The sequence below is a fragment of the Equus quagga genome, chromosome 14 (assembly GCF_021613505.1).
Source record: "Equus quagga isolate Etosha38 chromosome 14, UCLA_HA_Equagga_1.0, whole genome shotgun sequence".
In the NCBI taxonomy this organism is placed as follows: Eukaryota; Metazoa; Chordata; class Mammalia; order Perissodactyla; family Equidae; genus Equus; species Equus quagga.
Window position 1 is genome coordinate 37180519 of NC_060280.1, and position 14036 is coordinate 37194554.

The 14036-nt window shown below is 37.5% G+C and overlaps 1 protein-coding gene across 2 annotated transcripts in view; it reads right to left on the reverse strand.

The window, feature by feature from the left end:
• The window catches only part of DLG2 (discs large MAGUK scaffold protein 2), a 1814300-nt gene that overhangs the window by 414906 nt on the left and 1385358 nt on the right, over positions 1-14036 (reverse strand). The window lies entirely within an intron of this gene.

Consider the following 14036-nt stretch of genomic DNA (forward strand, 5'->3'; position numbering starts at 1 on the left):
AGCAGTTAAGATGGCACGTTCTGCTTCAATGGCCTGGGATTTACCAGTTCAGATCCCGGGTGTGGGTCTACACACCACTTGTCAAGCCATGCTGTGGCAGGCATCCCACATATAAAGTAGAGGAAGATGGGCATAGATGTTAGCTCAGGGCAAGTCTTCCTTAGCAAAAGGAGGAGGATTGGCAGCAGATGTTAGGTCAGGGCTAATCTTCCTCAAAAAAAAGGAATTAGAACTTTGGCTGACATTTGACATGACTAAAATTCATATGCCAGATACCTCAATGGAATCACAATGAACCTATAAATGCCATGCCTTTCTGGATAATCCAGTCTAAAACAAACTTTGGGACATAGCTCCTTCTTAAACTTTAGTCTTATCCTTAACGTGAATTTCACAGAGACCTTCCTTGACCACCTTGGCCAGGCACCCTGTTATTTTTCACAGCACCTATTCATACTTCACAATTTTTTTTCTCAGCATGAAATAATCTTTTCTGTTTGTTTGTTTTGTTTAATTTATTATTGCTACTCTTACTACACCATAAATTTTATGAGGACAGAGACTTCACATATTTTGTTAGCCACTTAAAATAGAGTCCAGCACACAGTACACATTCCATAAATACTTGTCGAATGCATGTATGAACAAATATATAAATACAACTTTCCACATTTATATTGCAAATTTTTTGAGGTGGGGTGAGGTTGGCCTTATGCAGGAATCTAATAGCTTATATGATCTGAGTTGTTCTTCCATACATTTATTCATAGATTGTCCCCAAACAATTGATTTCAGAGAGTTTTCCACAAAGCAGATAATCATTTTAGTAAAATTCCTATTAAATGAATTAATGTAGAGATACTGAAACATTATCTAAAATAGCAATGTTTTTATAGTTATTACTTACAATCATACATAGATAAATTTTGGTCAAAGATTCATGTACTACAAAGTCATTGGTTATTAAAAAAAAATCTATCCTCCATTTTAAAGCAGTCTGTAATCACTGCAAATGTCTTTGCTTTAAGAAAAGAATTGAAAGCTACAAATTTAAATGGAAGAATTATCTAGCACTTTGGGCCATGGACCCGGGAAGGGTAAGCTTGGCTGGGAAGGTAAGGAGCAGGTCAGGACACAGGGCAATGCCAATGAGGCCATACCCACGTGAGACAGATAGCACCCCATGGGGCCATGAGACACCAGAGGCAGCAAGTGGTGGCCACGTGCCTGAGCAGAGGCACAAGAAGTGTAGGTAGCAAACTCAGTGAGGGCACAGCCCGTATTTCTGCAGCTCCAGCTCCCAGCATGGCCCCTAATAGACAATAGGTGCTCAATCAATCCTTCCTTAACTGAATGCAGAAGGAGAGCAGGGAGGAAAAGAGGATAGGCAAGGTATTAAAAACAAACTTTACCTAATTTGTAATATTACTGTGGCCAGGCACAGCTTAGACACAGTCTAGAGAATTGGATTCTCCCTTAACACAAAGCTTTCCACCACACAGAAAGAGATGCATCGAACTGTTCATTTTGTACAACACTGTAGAGGGGCTCAGGAGTGGGCAGGAGGAATCCAGAGGCCTATTCTGTCCTCCAGAGTAATTATCTCAGTGGTAAAATGAGGTACTTTAAAATGGAGCTGGTTTGTTCTATCTGAGTGGCTATTACAGTAACATTTACACGAAGAATTTAAGGTTTCTTAAATGGGATAGCCAAAATTGTTCTTACTTTAGGGAAGCTGGCATATATTCTTAGTTAAGACAAGTACTCCATTTTTAAAAAAAACTTGTACGTTTGTAAATTTCTGTTTATCAATTATACACAAACACAATTTATAAGGGTAAACACCAGCCCTTAAAAAAGGAAGTTGCAAAATCATTCTCAGACAGTGTTTTTATAAGTAATTCACTTTGTGTGAAGTGATGTTTTTACCTTTTGGAAAGATACTTTCAGTTAGCTACTGCAATACATGTTTTAAAACAGTCAGATTGGATACTGTTCTTGATTTTTCGGGGGTCTGTTTTTACTTTGTTGATACACTGAACCTTATACAAAGATATGTGCATATTTCCCACAGTCTTGGAGACAGAAAGATCTGTGATGCTGGTCAGATAAAGAAAGTGGCCTTGGGAGATCACAGTCTTTTCTGCACCTAAATGTGGCTGTCCACACAAAAATTCAGCTTGGAAAGGGCTTTGTATTATATCAATAAAATAAGAAATGAGGAGGTATGTATGAGCTCTATGGGAATTATTCTGGGTAGGTTATCACAAGAAGACCTGGTATTATTCTCCAATTTTTCCACTCTGAGACACAGCCACTGTGGCAGAGATGGCTGGATTGCCTCCCAAACACCCATTTACTCCTTTTTCTTATTAATAGAAATTCAATTTCCACTGGTCACTTTTCTGGTAATAAAGACTTTATTTCTCAGCTTCCCTCCTAGGTAAATGTGGCCCCATGAAAATGTTCAGCCCCATATGATTTGAGCAGAAGGGTTTTGTGAGACTCCCGCAATGGCTGCTTAAAGGGAGGTTGATTTAGTTGGGATCCCCGCAGTTTTGCTCTCTCCTACTTCCTCCCTCTGCTGACCTAGGACACAGTTATGATGGCTGGAGCTTCAAGGGTCATCTTGAACCATGCAGCAACCTTGAGGATGACGGCAAACGGTATAGATACTGGAGCCTAATGGTAGAGTCTGTGCCACAGATGATATGAAGTGACATCATACCATCTCTGGACTACCTACCTCTGGATTTCTTTTATGTAGGATAAAAATAGACTATCTTGTTTAAGCCGTGCAATTTTTTGTTATATAAACAGGACTTAATATTAGCAGATATACTCCTACAAAATGTAAGACTGATAGAATCTACCACAAGGTGCTAATACATTTAATTATGTCAGAGGTTCATCTAATGCCTTCTGTATACACAGAAAAATATAAAGAATACTATTTTCTGACTATATAATTTACAGCCTGTGACTGTTAAGAGAACTGACTGCATCTTTATTTAAAAATATTACATATATAAAACGGTAACTGATCTAAATTGCCAGCACAGGGCCTAAGAATAAAGGAACCAATGACTTCTTTTAGATCATAAAACATTTTCATGATGATGTCATTTCAGTAACATTACACGTTCTGCCTGGGAGGGCTGATTAAATTTTCTCAGTCTGATATTGACTCGACAGACCAAGAAAATGATGTTACCAATTTTCCTCTAGTCCTTTTACCTCAGTAGCACTATATTTTGAGAAAAATTATCAGAATCAAAGCTGACTAATACATAACTTAAGAAGAAAATCCTACTTGTATTGTACTGAACTAAATTAAAGGAAAAAATTTTACTCTGAACACTACAATAAATTCAAGACAAGAAAAATGAGGCCCTGTTGAACTCTTGAGACTTTTACCTATATCCTTTCGGAACCATTTTATGGATATGATATGATTTCGTAATTCACATATTTAGTAGATTTGGGTTTGGAGCAGGCTTAAATACCTTGCACAGTACAAAGAGGCCCTTCTGTCTTTGCCTGTAGGCAAAGACTGCATGTAGTCACTTTCAGAATTGTTTCATAGTGGGTTGATTCCCTCCCTAAGCTTAATTACTCATGAGTCAAAGTCTTGTCAACACAGAGACACAATTACTGATATTGCAGGCTCATTTTTACCTATCATTCAGTTTCTCATTCCTTCCCTATTTGTTTACATATTATATTGTACAGTCACTGGCTAAAGAGTAGACATTTCAAATCCAGTTTCTTTTCTTGATTGTGAGGACACTTGATATTTCAGAAGACAGGTAGATGACAAAACATCAAAACATAAAAAACACTTGATAAAGCCTTCTTGCAATATTGACAACATCCTCTTGCAACTGAACAACTAAATAAAAATATCAGTGAGAATCTCCTTTCAAGTAGCATAAAATGGCGTTCACATTTGAAGATTTCTGTCTGCTAGCTTCATTACAAGTCCTAGGATTCTATTATATATTATGTACTATGTAGGCCACAGAACAACATCCAGGAAGTACTACAATGAGCTGCAGGCCAAACATATGGAATGGCACATAGCAAGTATTTGAGAAATGTTTCTTTGAATGAAGGGATAATTTTTTTTCCACCGTTCTCCAGAGAAATAAAAAAAAAGACTTCTAGCTCTTTCAAGGAAGCTGTAAGTTATTCTGAAGCTCCTAACTGGATTTAAAATTTTTAGGCCATCATTAATTCTCACAGGTTATACAGAAGGATGGAAACCCCAATGTGGTCAGTGAGGAACTGACGGCTTTAAGTACTCGGTGAGAACAGTTCATCCACTCTCACAGGGATGGGCTTCACGTATGTGCAAGTCTGGCCGCAGCAATGCCTGTGCCCAGTTCCTGTGAGAGTCACCCATGCGCACATGGCTCCTCAAAGACTTCTCACCCCTGAGTTCCAGAAGGCTTAATACCAGTAGTCAGTATTCTTAGTATTTCCCTGCAGTTACATTTTCTGTGACCTCTCTGCCAGACGGACGAAAAATGTCAATTTATGAGTTGTCACTGGGATCCGGGTGGCAGAAACAGATGCCACCATCATTTCCCATTTATTCAGTAAAGAAGTGCCACGGGGAAATGACTTTCAACAGTGTGAATAAGCCAGTCACAATTGAAAGGGCCTGTTTATCCTATTACAAACCTCCAGAGTTGCCAGGGTCAGAAGGTAATGAATATGGAAATCCAGTCTGAGGTACCTACTAGCACTCTTCATTCTGTGGATGCCCCAGAAGGAGAGAAAAGTAGAGACATTAGTGCAATCTCTAAGTGGATTTATAAACAAATCATTTATCTTTCTGTCCACTTATCAGGGGCATAGATAGATGGCCTTATAGTCTCCAGTGCTGAGCCATCAGCATATATTTGCATATCTATGGGTTTATAATTACAGGCTCTTATAGCACATAATTAGCACACCCTGCCCCTTGATGATCTCTCTCTTCTCTGAACTCCATTAGCACTTGCTATTTGTTCTGCTTCCTTGGCATTTTCAACTGCTAGTCCACAACGCTGGTATATTAGAGGGAGATGCTTCATCTAACCTTCTTCTAAGGAAAACTACATTGCCTGCAACTGCTCCTTCTCCTTTGCCCCACTTGATTCCAACCCAACTTAGTCCCCTCCCTAGCCAAACCTGCTTAGACCAGGATTGGGCCTACGACTCTGCAATCATGACCCGTATGATAGTGGTAGACCGCCCCCCCCCAAAAAAAGTTAGGCCAATTGGATTCTCCTATGGGATGTGAATAAAGGAGCAAAAAAATGAATTATCAGTTGGTATTTTAAGGGAAAGATGAAGACATATAGAGGGTAGCTGTAGCTGTGTCCCCTAATTATAGAGCACCAGAGTGAAGCTCCATGAAGTTTTGTTGCAAAAGGATCTAGAGGTTCCTTGAATCCAGAATAACAGTCTGGGTTCATTCTTTAAGGGGCCTATTAGGGCTCATGCTATTGAATTTCTCTGCTGGTTCCCATATGATATTAATTGTAAATGAAAATCGACTACTATCTCTCACCCTATTCTTTTACTGGAGCTTTTGCTTGAAATCAACAGAGTGTAAATAAAACAGGCACTTTGTCTGTTTGTGTTTACTGTCCCTTTCAGATCACCTCAACTAGACCATGCCACTCAAAGACAAAAGACAAAACCTTGGAGTACTATGTAATCCCAATACCAGACTGATCTTGTCTTTAAAATTCTGGTGTTTTATTCATCATGGATTATTTTGCATTAATTGTATTTTCTTAAATATTGCTTTAAAATACTGCTATCCTAATTACTGAATTTTTTGGTGCCCTCTTAAATTTTGCTCCTGACATACATACTTCACTTGCCTCACCCTAGTCCCAGCCCTGTGCCAGAGACAATAAATGTTTAACAGAACGATGATGATGATAATGATGCTGATTGTAAACACTCATCTATGTAGCACCTGAAGATACAAGGTCAAAGAACTAGGACTCCCTTCTTTTAGAGGTAAAAGTCACAGTAGCTCACACTTTACTGAGTTGTCGCTTAAAGTAACTCAGGCTTTACTGAGTCTCTCCATTAAAGCAACTCCTCTCAAAGCCCACAGGCAGTCTGAGGCAGGGCCCTCACCTCAACGTCATACTTGGTTCACAGGGGTCTTACTTTCACTAGACTATTAGCTCCTAGACGATCAGGACTAAATTTCATTTATCTTTGTTTACCCCTAGCTTTGCTGAATGCAAGAATGTATGAATAAAGCACTGTCATAGAAAAGGAATAGACCTACGATGGAAAAAGTGATCAGTACTCTTTATTCTCTCTTCCAGAGCTAGAACTAAAAGGAAGAATCTACAATTGCAGTAGAAAGGCTTTGGTTCATATATTTGTATGCCTTTGAGCAGAAATTTCTCTGTCATATAAACTGATACGGATAAATCTGTAAACCATTCAGATTCTCCAACCCTCATCCTGCTGTGCCTGTCTTTGGCTGCCCTAAATGGGAAGGGAGCATCCAGTGCCATCCCTACATTAGCAGGCCTTAGAACCAAACTACACTAAGGATGGCAGCCGGGATGCTGAGGGCTTGAATGCCTAAGCATCCCGTTTATTGCCTGACATAATTTGGAGGAAAAGGTCTTTTAACTTTCAAAGGGTGCTTCACGATCCTCTTTACAAACAATACACTGTATTTTGGGCCAAAGATTTGAAGAAGTAAGTATAAGAGGATTGAATTCCAGGGTTCATAGGTCTTAAGAGCAGAATTTTGGGAAGCCTAAAAGGAGCTAGGAGATAAAAGAGAATATAGAACCAGGTTATGAACTATATGGGTTGACATATGAATTTGACATTATAATGATAAGGATTAAGGAATAGGCTGACTTCTCTTACACTGAACTTTAAGTAGAAGAGTGTCAGCCATTTGGTGAAGGTGCTATCAGGAACTAAAGTATGATATAGAGAGATACAGAGAATGGATCGGTGTAGATGCTTTGTAAGAACCCATTCATCCCCTAATTCTAAGCACCATCAGATTGGGTTCCCAAGGACTTTCACTGGGGTCCTTGGAGTAGTTGCCTATTTGCACCGTACTTGCTTAGCTTTTCAACACTTAGCTTCCTCATTTTAATGATATTAAAAGCCTTTTCTGTATACCAGCAAAGTTGTAAACTGTGAAATTACACGCAAAGGTAAATTACTATGAAACAGTGTGGTGAGGGCAAAGAAACAGAGCTAGATTTGGATTCCGGCTCTTCCAAATTCTAACCTATGTGACCTTCTGCTGTTTCTTAACTTCTCTGAGCCTCAGCATCTACAGCTGTAAAGTGGGGAGAGTAGTATCAGCATGAGGGTGGCTGTGAGAAATAGGAAGAATGCACATCAGGCACCTAGCTCAGTGCATGGCACTCACTGTGAGCTCACCAAACAGCAGCCAGTATTATCTTGATTGTTACTCTCAGGCAATTATGCTCACAGATTATGCATAACCTCTGAGAATGTTGCTCCTCAGTCAGGCAGTTCACACATTAGTACTTTAATGTAATGTGGATTCTCCACAGGGGAGGTGAACACAGAAAATAAAAATCAGTGGTTTTTAGGATCACAAAATGCACTGCATAATGATGCCTCCTAAAGACTCACTTCGCTCCTGACATGTAAAATGCAATCGATCCTCTATCATGGGCCTGGAGGTTGATGCTGAAATTTCTCTGAACTTCTCAATTATTATCACTGCCTCCAAGAAGATATCATTCCCAACTCTGACTCCTAATTTGTGCCTGTCCTGCACCTTCACAATGATTTGCTCTCGTCTATGGCACACAGCTGTGGTGTTATATCAACTTGTTGGGCCATAAGTAATTTGCTGTTAATAATAGTCTATGTACCATAATCTATAAAAATTTACTTTTTAAAAATAGAAATTAGGACTGGCTCACCATTTTCTCTATATAAACATCACCCTCAGATATATTTTATTATGTTTGCTTATTGAGGAGAGAAATGGCAGAGTAAGAACTGCACAATTTAAAGTCATTGTGAAAGTTTTGAATTATTAAAGTGCTTTATTTCCTCAAAGAATGTTTGGATTTTAACAAAATTTGGCCCTCTCATGACAGTGGGCTATAAATGATTCATGGAGTGTTTTATTAGACTAAGAAGTTGAAAGTCAATGACCTTGACAATGGTGACTGTCACAGGTATATTTCCAAAGAGGACAGAGATCATTATACCTTGGTATTAGGTGAGTGTGTCCAGCTACAGTAGTATTTTTGTGGCATTCTGGAAGATGTTGAAACAAATATTATCTAAGATGCACAGGGTCAGTATTATAGCCAGACCAAGGCCTTTGAGACATGGATTTGAATCATTTGAGGAAGGCTCAATATGTCCTATCATAGTGTTTAAACTCATATCTTTGTAAAACTACTTTTAAAGGTTTTTTTCTTAACTAAACTCATAGGATAAAATTTAAATCTACAAAAAAAGCAGGTTAATAGTTATCTAGCATCTTGACGGAAAAGAAATTTTTAAGCATAAAATAAATGGAAGAAATCACATAAAAGATGAGAGATTTGACTACTACATAAAAATTTAAAACCACTGAAGTAAAAAACCTCATAAACAAGCAATAAACTGGGGAACTATCTGCTCAAATATATTTATCAATATTTTTAAGACGCTCCTACAACTCAATAAGAAAAATCATAAATTTTCAGGAGAAAATAGATAAGGCTGTTAGCACCCAATCACAAAAGAGGAAATACCAATGACAAATAGACACATAAGTATAAATATTTAACCTCACTAAGAATAAAAGCAATGCAAATTAAATGACATGCCTTCTTTGCCTGTTTAAAAATAATAAAGGAGTTTAAAATCAATAAATCACAACTTACTTTTGGTATGGTGAGGTAGACACTCAGATTGCTGGTGCTATGGAGTGTAAAACCCCCTTACAGTATTTCAAGAAAGCAATTTGTCAATATGTTTCAGGAGTTTTAGAAGTAATCCTGCCCTTTGGTTCAACAATTCTACCTCTAGTGTGCAATCCTAAGAAGAAAATTAAAAAATGTGGACAAAGATTTCCACAGAGAAAAAGTCACTGTGGTTTGTTATAAAAGAAAAACGAAATGAAACAATCAAAATGTGCAAGAAGGAGACAAAGGTATAAAACATGAGATATGTCCACATGATGGTTTACTGTTGAGCCATTAAAGTTAGTACTCATGAAAAATTTTAATAATGTAGGAAAATGCTTTATTTCATAATGTTGAATAAAATGGAGTACAAAATTGTACCTGGAGCTGTGGGGAGAGTGGGAGGTGAAAGCATCTAATTCTCTACCATTTTGGAGAGACTGAACTAAAGAAATGTGAAAGAAAATGTGGTAGAGAGTAGGGATCCTAGTGTGTGGTTGGGATAGGGTAAAAGAGGGTTTTCTAGGAAGTGGTAATAAATAGCATACACAACGTTAAAGAGGAATCTGAAAACATGTCCCATTTAGGAAGTTTGTTAAAGGCTTGAGCAGGAGATAGACTTGAAAAGGTAGGCAGGTCTTGACTACAACTATAATATCCACAGGAGATGGGAAGCCATGGAGGTTAGTGCTCTTCCCACTGAATGCAACTGAAGGAGTTCAGTCATTTTGTCTGTTCGTTTGTATATTCATTCATTCATTTTATAAATATTTCCAAAGGCCTACTCTGTACCAGGTCCAGGTAAATAGTAGTGAATAACACAAAATGTCCCCTTGTTCAGTGAGCATTCATTTTGTTTGCAAGGAAATTTGATTGCAAGGAACAGAGACTTACTCGAGCGACTTCAGGTAATAGGACATACGTGAATGCAGCCTCAGAAAAGGCTGAACCACCAGAGATCAGGAAGAGTGAGATCGAGCGAGCTGGATCTTTACACCAGAGCTTTCTCACCAAGATAACACCTTTTTGTGTCACTTCTTTCTCCTCTCTCTTTCCACCACTTCTTTAACTGCTGATTTATAATGAGATACTCTTTACCTTATAGTTTTTGCTTACTAATAATGTCGATTTTATACACAACTCACAGTGGGCCATCTGGCCTCTTTTACGTGGTTACCCATTAGCTTCACCTTTCACTGATAGTTGCATATTTGGCTAGCTTTTCAACTAAAAATTCCTAAGAGATAAGTTGATAAACGTAGCTCACTTTTTTGAGTAAGCCACATTATTGGTCACTGGTTGGCCTCTGGATTGGCATCCTCATGGTCAAGTATACACCCTGTCCATTCAGATGTGGCTGGAGGATAAGCCACCTGATCCTTTTGGGTTTGCCCTTTCAGCAGGGCTGTAGAGTAGAGTTTGAATGACAGGAGGAAAAATATGGGGAACATCACAAAGACCCCCCTAAAAGAAGGCCCAAATCCTAATATCTCCCCAGTGTTTCTTTCTGCTTATCATGGTATTAAAACATAATATTACAGAACAAAAACTCTTCTTCTACAATAATCGTTTTCTTTGCTCAGAGGCTTGAAGATTATTTATATCTGTAACCCTTAAACAAAAGGTTTCCAAATTCCATAAGATCTTGAGTTTTAAAATTCACACCTACATAGGAATTTCTGAATATGTTTAGCAAAATCATATCTTCTAAAATAGAAAGCAAAATACTAATTCAACTATATACTTAGTTGCCAATTTTACATTATTAATACAGACTCTATGGGGGAGAAAACCCCTTACACCTTTAACTGAATGAAAGCTCAGCTTGAGCATAACAGCAGATCCCTAGAAGGAAAAATAATATTCAAATGTAATTCTCCATTTATCAACAGGAAGGATGAGGTGGCTTTAACCAAACCTCTTAAGTAGATTTCTCTCTCCTACCTTTGCAATGGTACATTTTTCTCTATTTTATGGAGCTGTTACCATTTACTCTTCCGGGCCTGTTATTGAAGCAGGTTATGAAGATTGCTTGGTGGCCAGGAAGAAAAGATAAGATGTTCACAATAACGAGAAACTGCTGAAGCACTGCCATGCTTTCTTTGGAGAGGACTGCTTACTAAGAAGCACTTCTACTGGGATTTCATAAAGATGCAGACTGAGGTCATTAATTCCAGGGAGTTGATGGTTCACATCCAACTAAAATTTACATATATCGGTCCTTTCTTCCAAGCCTATATGTTAGGAAGTTCCTGTGAACATATGTATAACTTGCTCCTGTTTTCTAGCACAATCTCACTCCTCTTTTTGCTATATGGCCTTCTAAAGTACACACTTGATTGCAGATTTTTCTCTCTTCTAAACTCTCATACAGTATATTCTTCAGTATATTCTTCGTGATTGCCACTTGTTTCTGTACTCTGACATACTTTTAATACTAATAAGAGTAATAATAATTTACAAATATCTTGGGAACTTATTATGAGGCAGGCCCTGTGCTACATATGCTTCATATATCCTATCTCATGTAATCCTCCCGTGGATCTTCAGACTCATATAATACTATTATCTGCAGGCTTAGTGCTACCTTGCCTCTCCTCACATAGCTGACTTGTTAGTGGCAGGGCTGTTCTTTGAACATAGGCAGGTTGTCTGGCAGCAAAGCTTGAGGGTGTAACCATTATATTTTGGGTTTTTTCTAACTCTTTTTCTAGCATCTACTTTCCCTCAAGGATCTAATTATATTTCTTGGTCATCTTGGCAATTATAGCTTCTGTTTTAAAGGCAGTAAAGAATAAAACAAAGAGAGCAAGCTGTGAGTCTGACCATCTAGATTCAAGTTTCAGCTCCATCACTTATAAACCATGTGATCTTGGGCAATTTGTTTACCTGTATGCTTCAGTTTCTTCCCACATGGGCAAGAGGAGTGCCGATCTCTTAGGGCCTTATGAGTCTTAGACGAAATGATGCTTGAATAGCACTTAGCACAGTGCCTGGCAGGCACTCAGGAAATGTTAGGACTACCACAGGTATTTAAACAGGAAATCTGGCACTTGGCCACCTGGTTTGTACATTCATCTCTTGTCATTTTTGTGGATGTGAATTCATTCTTAAGAGATGATTTCCTCTTATGATGACAAAAACATGTTTTTGGCCATGCCCAGGGTTGCCAGATTCAGCAAATGAAAACATGTACAGAATGCTCAGTTAAATTTGAATTTTGGTAAACAATGAATAAATCTAATATAAATATTTTAATATTGCATGGGTCATATCTATAGTAAAAACTATTCATTATTTATCATTGTCTAAATTCAGTGTTTAAATTCAAATTTAACTGGCTATCATTACTTTATCTGGCAACCATCTGGCCCCTTGCCTTGAAAGCTCCCCTCTGTTGCCACTACCCTGCCTTCCAGCACATTCATTCACACTGTAGTATAATTTACTTGTTTACTCTGACTCTCCTTTTGGTTTGCTGCATTCTTTAAAGTCAGCAAATATGCTTAATTTACTTTTGTTTTCCCAGAGCACAACACTATATCTTTCTTTATATCTGCACCCAAACTCATATCTATATCAAAGCTCTACATAAGCATGCAGATATATACTCTTTGAATGAAAATCTGATCATATTTCTTATGCTACTGCTTTTATCTTTAAATTTTACAATGTATATTAGACATCCTTCCAAGTCAGTACACATAGCACCATCTACCTTTTCTCTAACAGCTGCAAAGGCCCTCTTCATACACTCATGGTGGAGGTATAAACTGCTGAAACTATGACCCAGAAATCCCACATCCAGTAATCTGTCCTACCAAATTGAGTCCAATAGGTATACATAGAACACCATTGTCACAAAGTTTATAAAAGCAAAACACTGGAAAAAACAGATACTTTCACCAGTATTGGACAGACATGTAGGCATTAAACATTGCTGTGGAAGCAGATTTGATGACATGGAAAAATATTCACAACATATTGTTAAGTGAAGAAAGCATGTTACTTGATACATATACAGTTTAATCTAGTTTTTGTAAATGAAAAATATAAAGTATGAGCCCAATTTTGTGTCATAGGTAATGAGAAAAAGAGTTTGGAAGCATATGCTAGGAAATTTGCTGAATATCATTTCTGGGAAATATGTCTACATAAAATTTTTATTTTCTCTCAATATTGCATGTTTGCTAAATGACATTTAAATGACATTAAAAATTGTTCATCATATAAGCTGAGAGATAAAAAGCCATAAATCTGCATAAGTAGTATGATGCCAATTTTGTAAGAAGCATATCTGTATGTCTATATGGAAAAGCCACTGAAATGTTAACAGTGCCTTCTCTGAGTGGTGGAATTATAGGTGCTTTTGACTTCCTTAATTATATTTCTTGTATTTTTAAAATAGTTTTCTACTCCAGAGGACTGTTAGAGATTTGTATTGGGTCTTGTTTAATTCATCCCCAAAGATCTTATATTCTCAAACAACTCATAGATAGGAAATATAAATTTTCCCACCTTACGGCTAGTTTTTCATTAATAATGAACAACTTTTATTTCTACGTGATGCATAGGTGCTAACAAATATTATAAGAGTGGTAAAGCAGCATTATGAATAATTGGTTATGACTAACAGGATGGTTTAAGTGGCTAAATTACCGTGTTTGCTATTTAAATTTGTCAGAATCTCAAATGTCTTCAGTTATGCAAATACATTCAGTTATTAAGAAGATTCCAGTTAAAGTTTAGTCTACTTTAGGGAAATTATGTGCTAGCTAAAATCTTTTTATAGAAATGATGGCAATTAAAACAAATTTATAGCAACTGTAGTCTTTTTTACCAATGCATCTCCTCATTCATTTAACATATATTTACTGTACTTTGAAAACATACAGGGAGCTATGAACATGGTAGAAAGAGCATGAGCTTTCAGGCTACAAGATCTGGGTTTGAATACTGTTCTGCGACTTACTTAGCTGTGTGACTCTGGGAAAGTTACCTGCATTGTCTTAATCTTGGCTGCCTTATTTAGAAAATGGCTTCATAAGACCTGCCTTCTAGGACTCCTATGAGATTAAATGAGATAAAGCCTTAACAAATCACTTC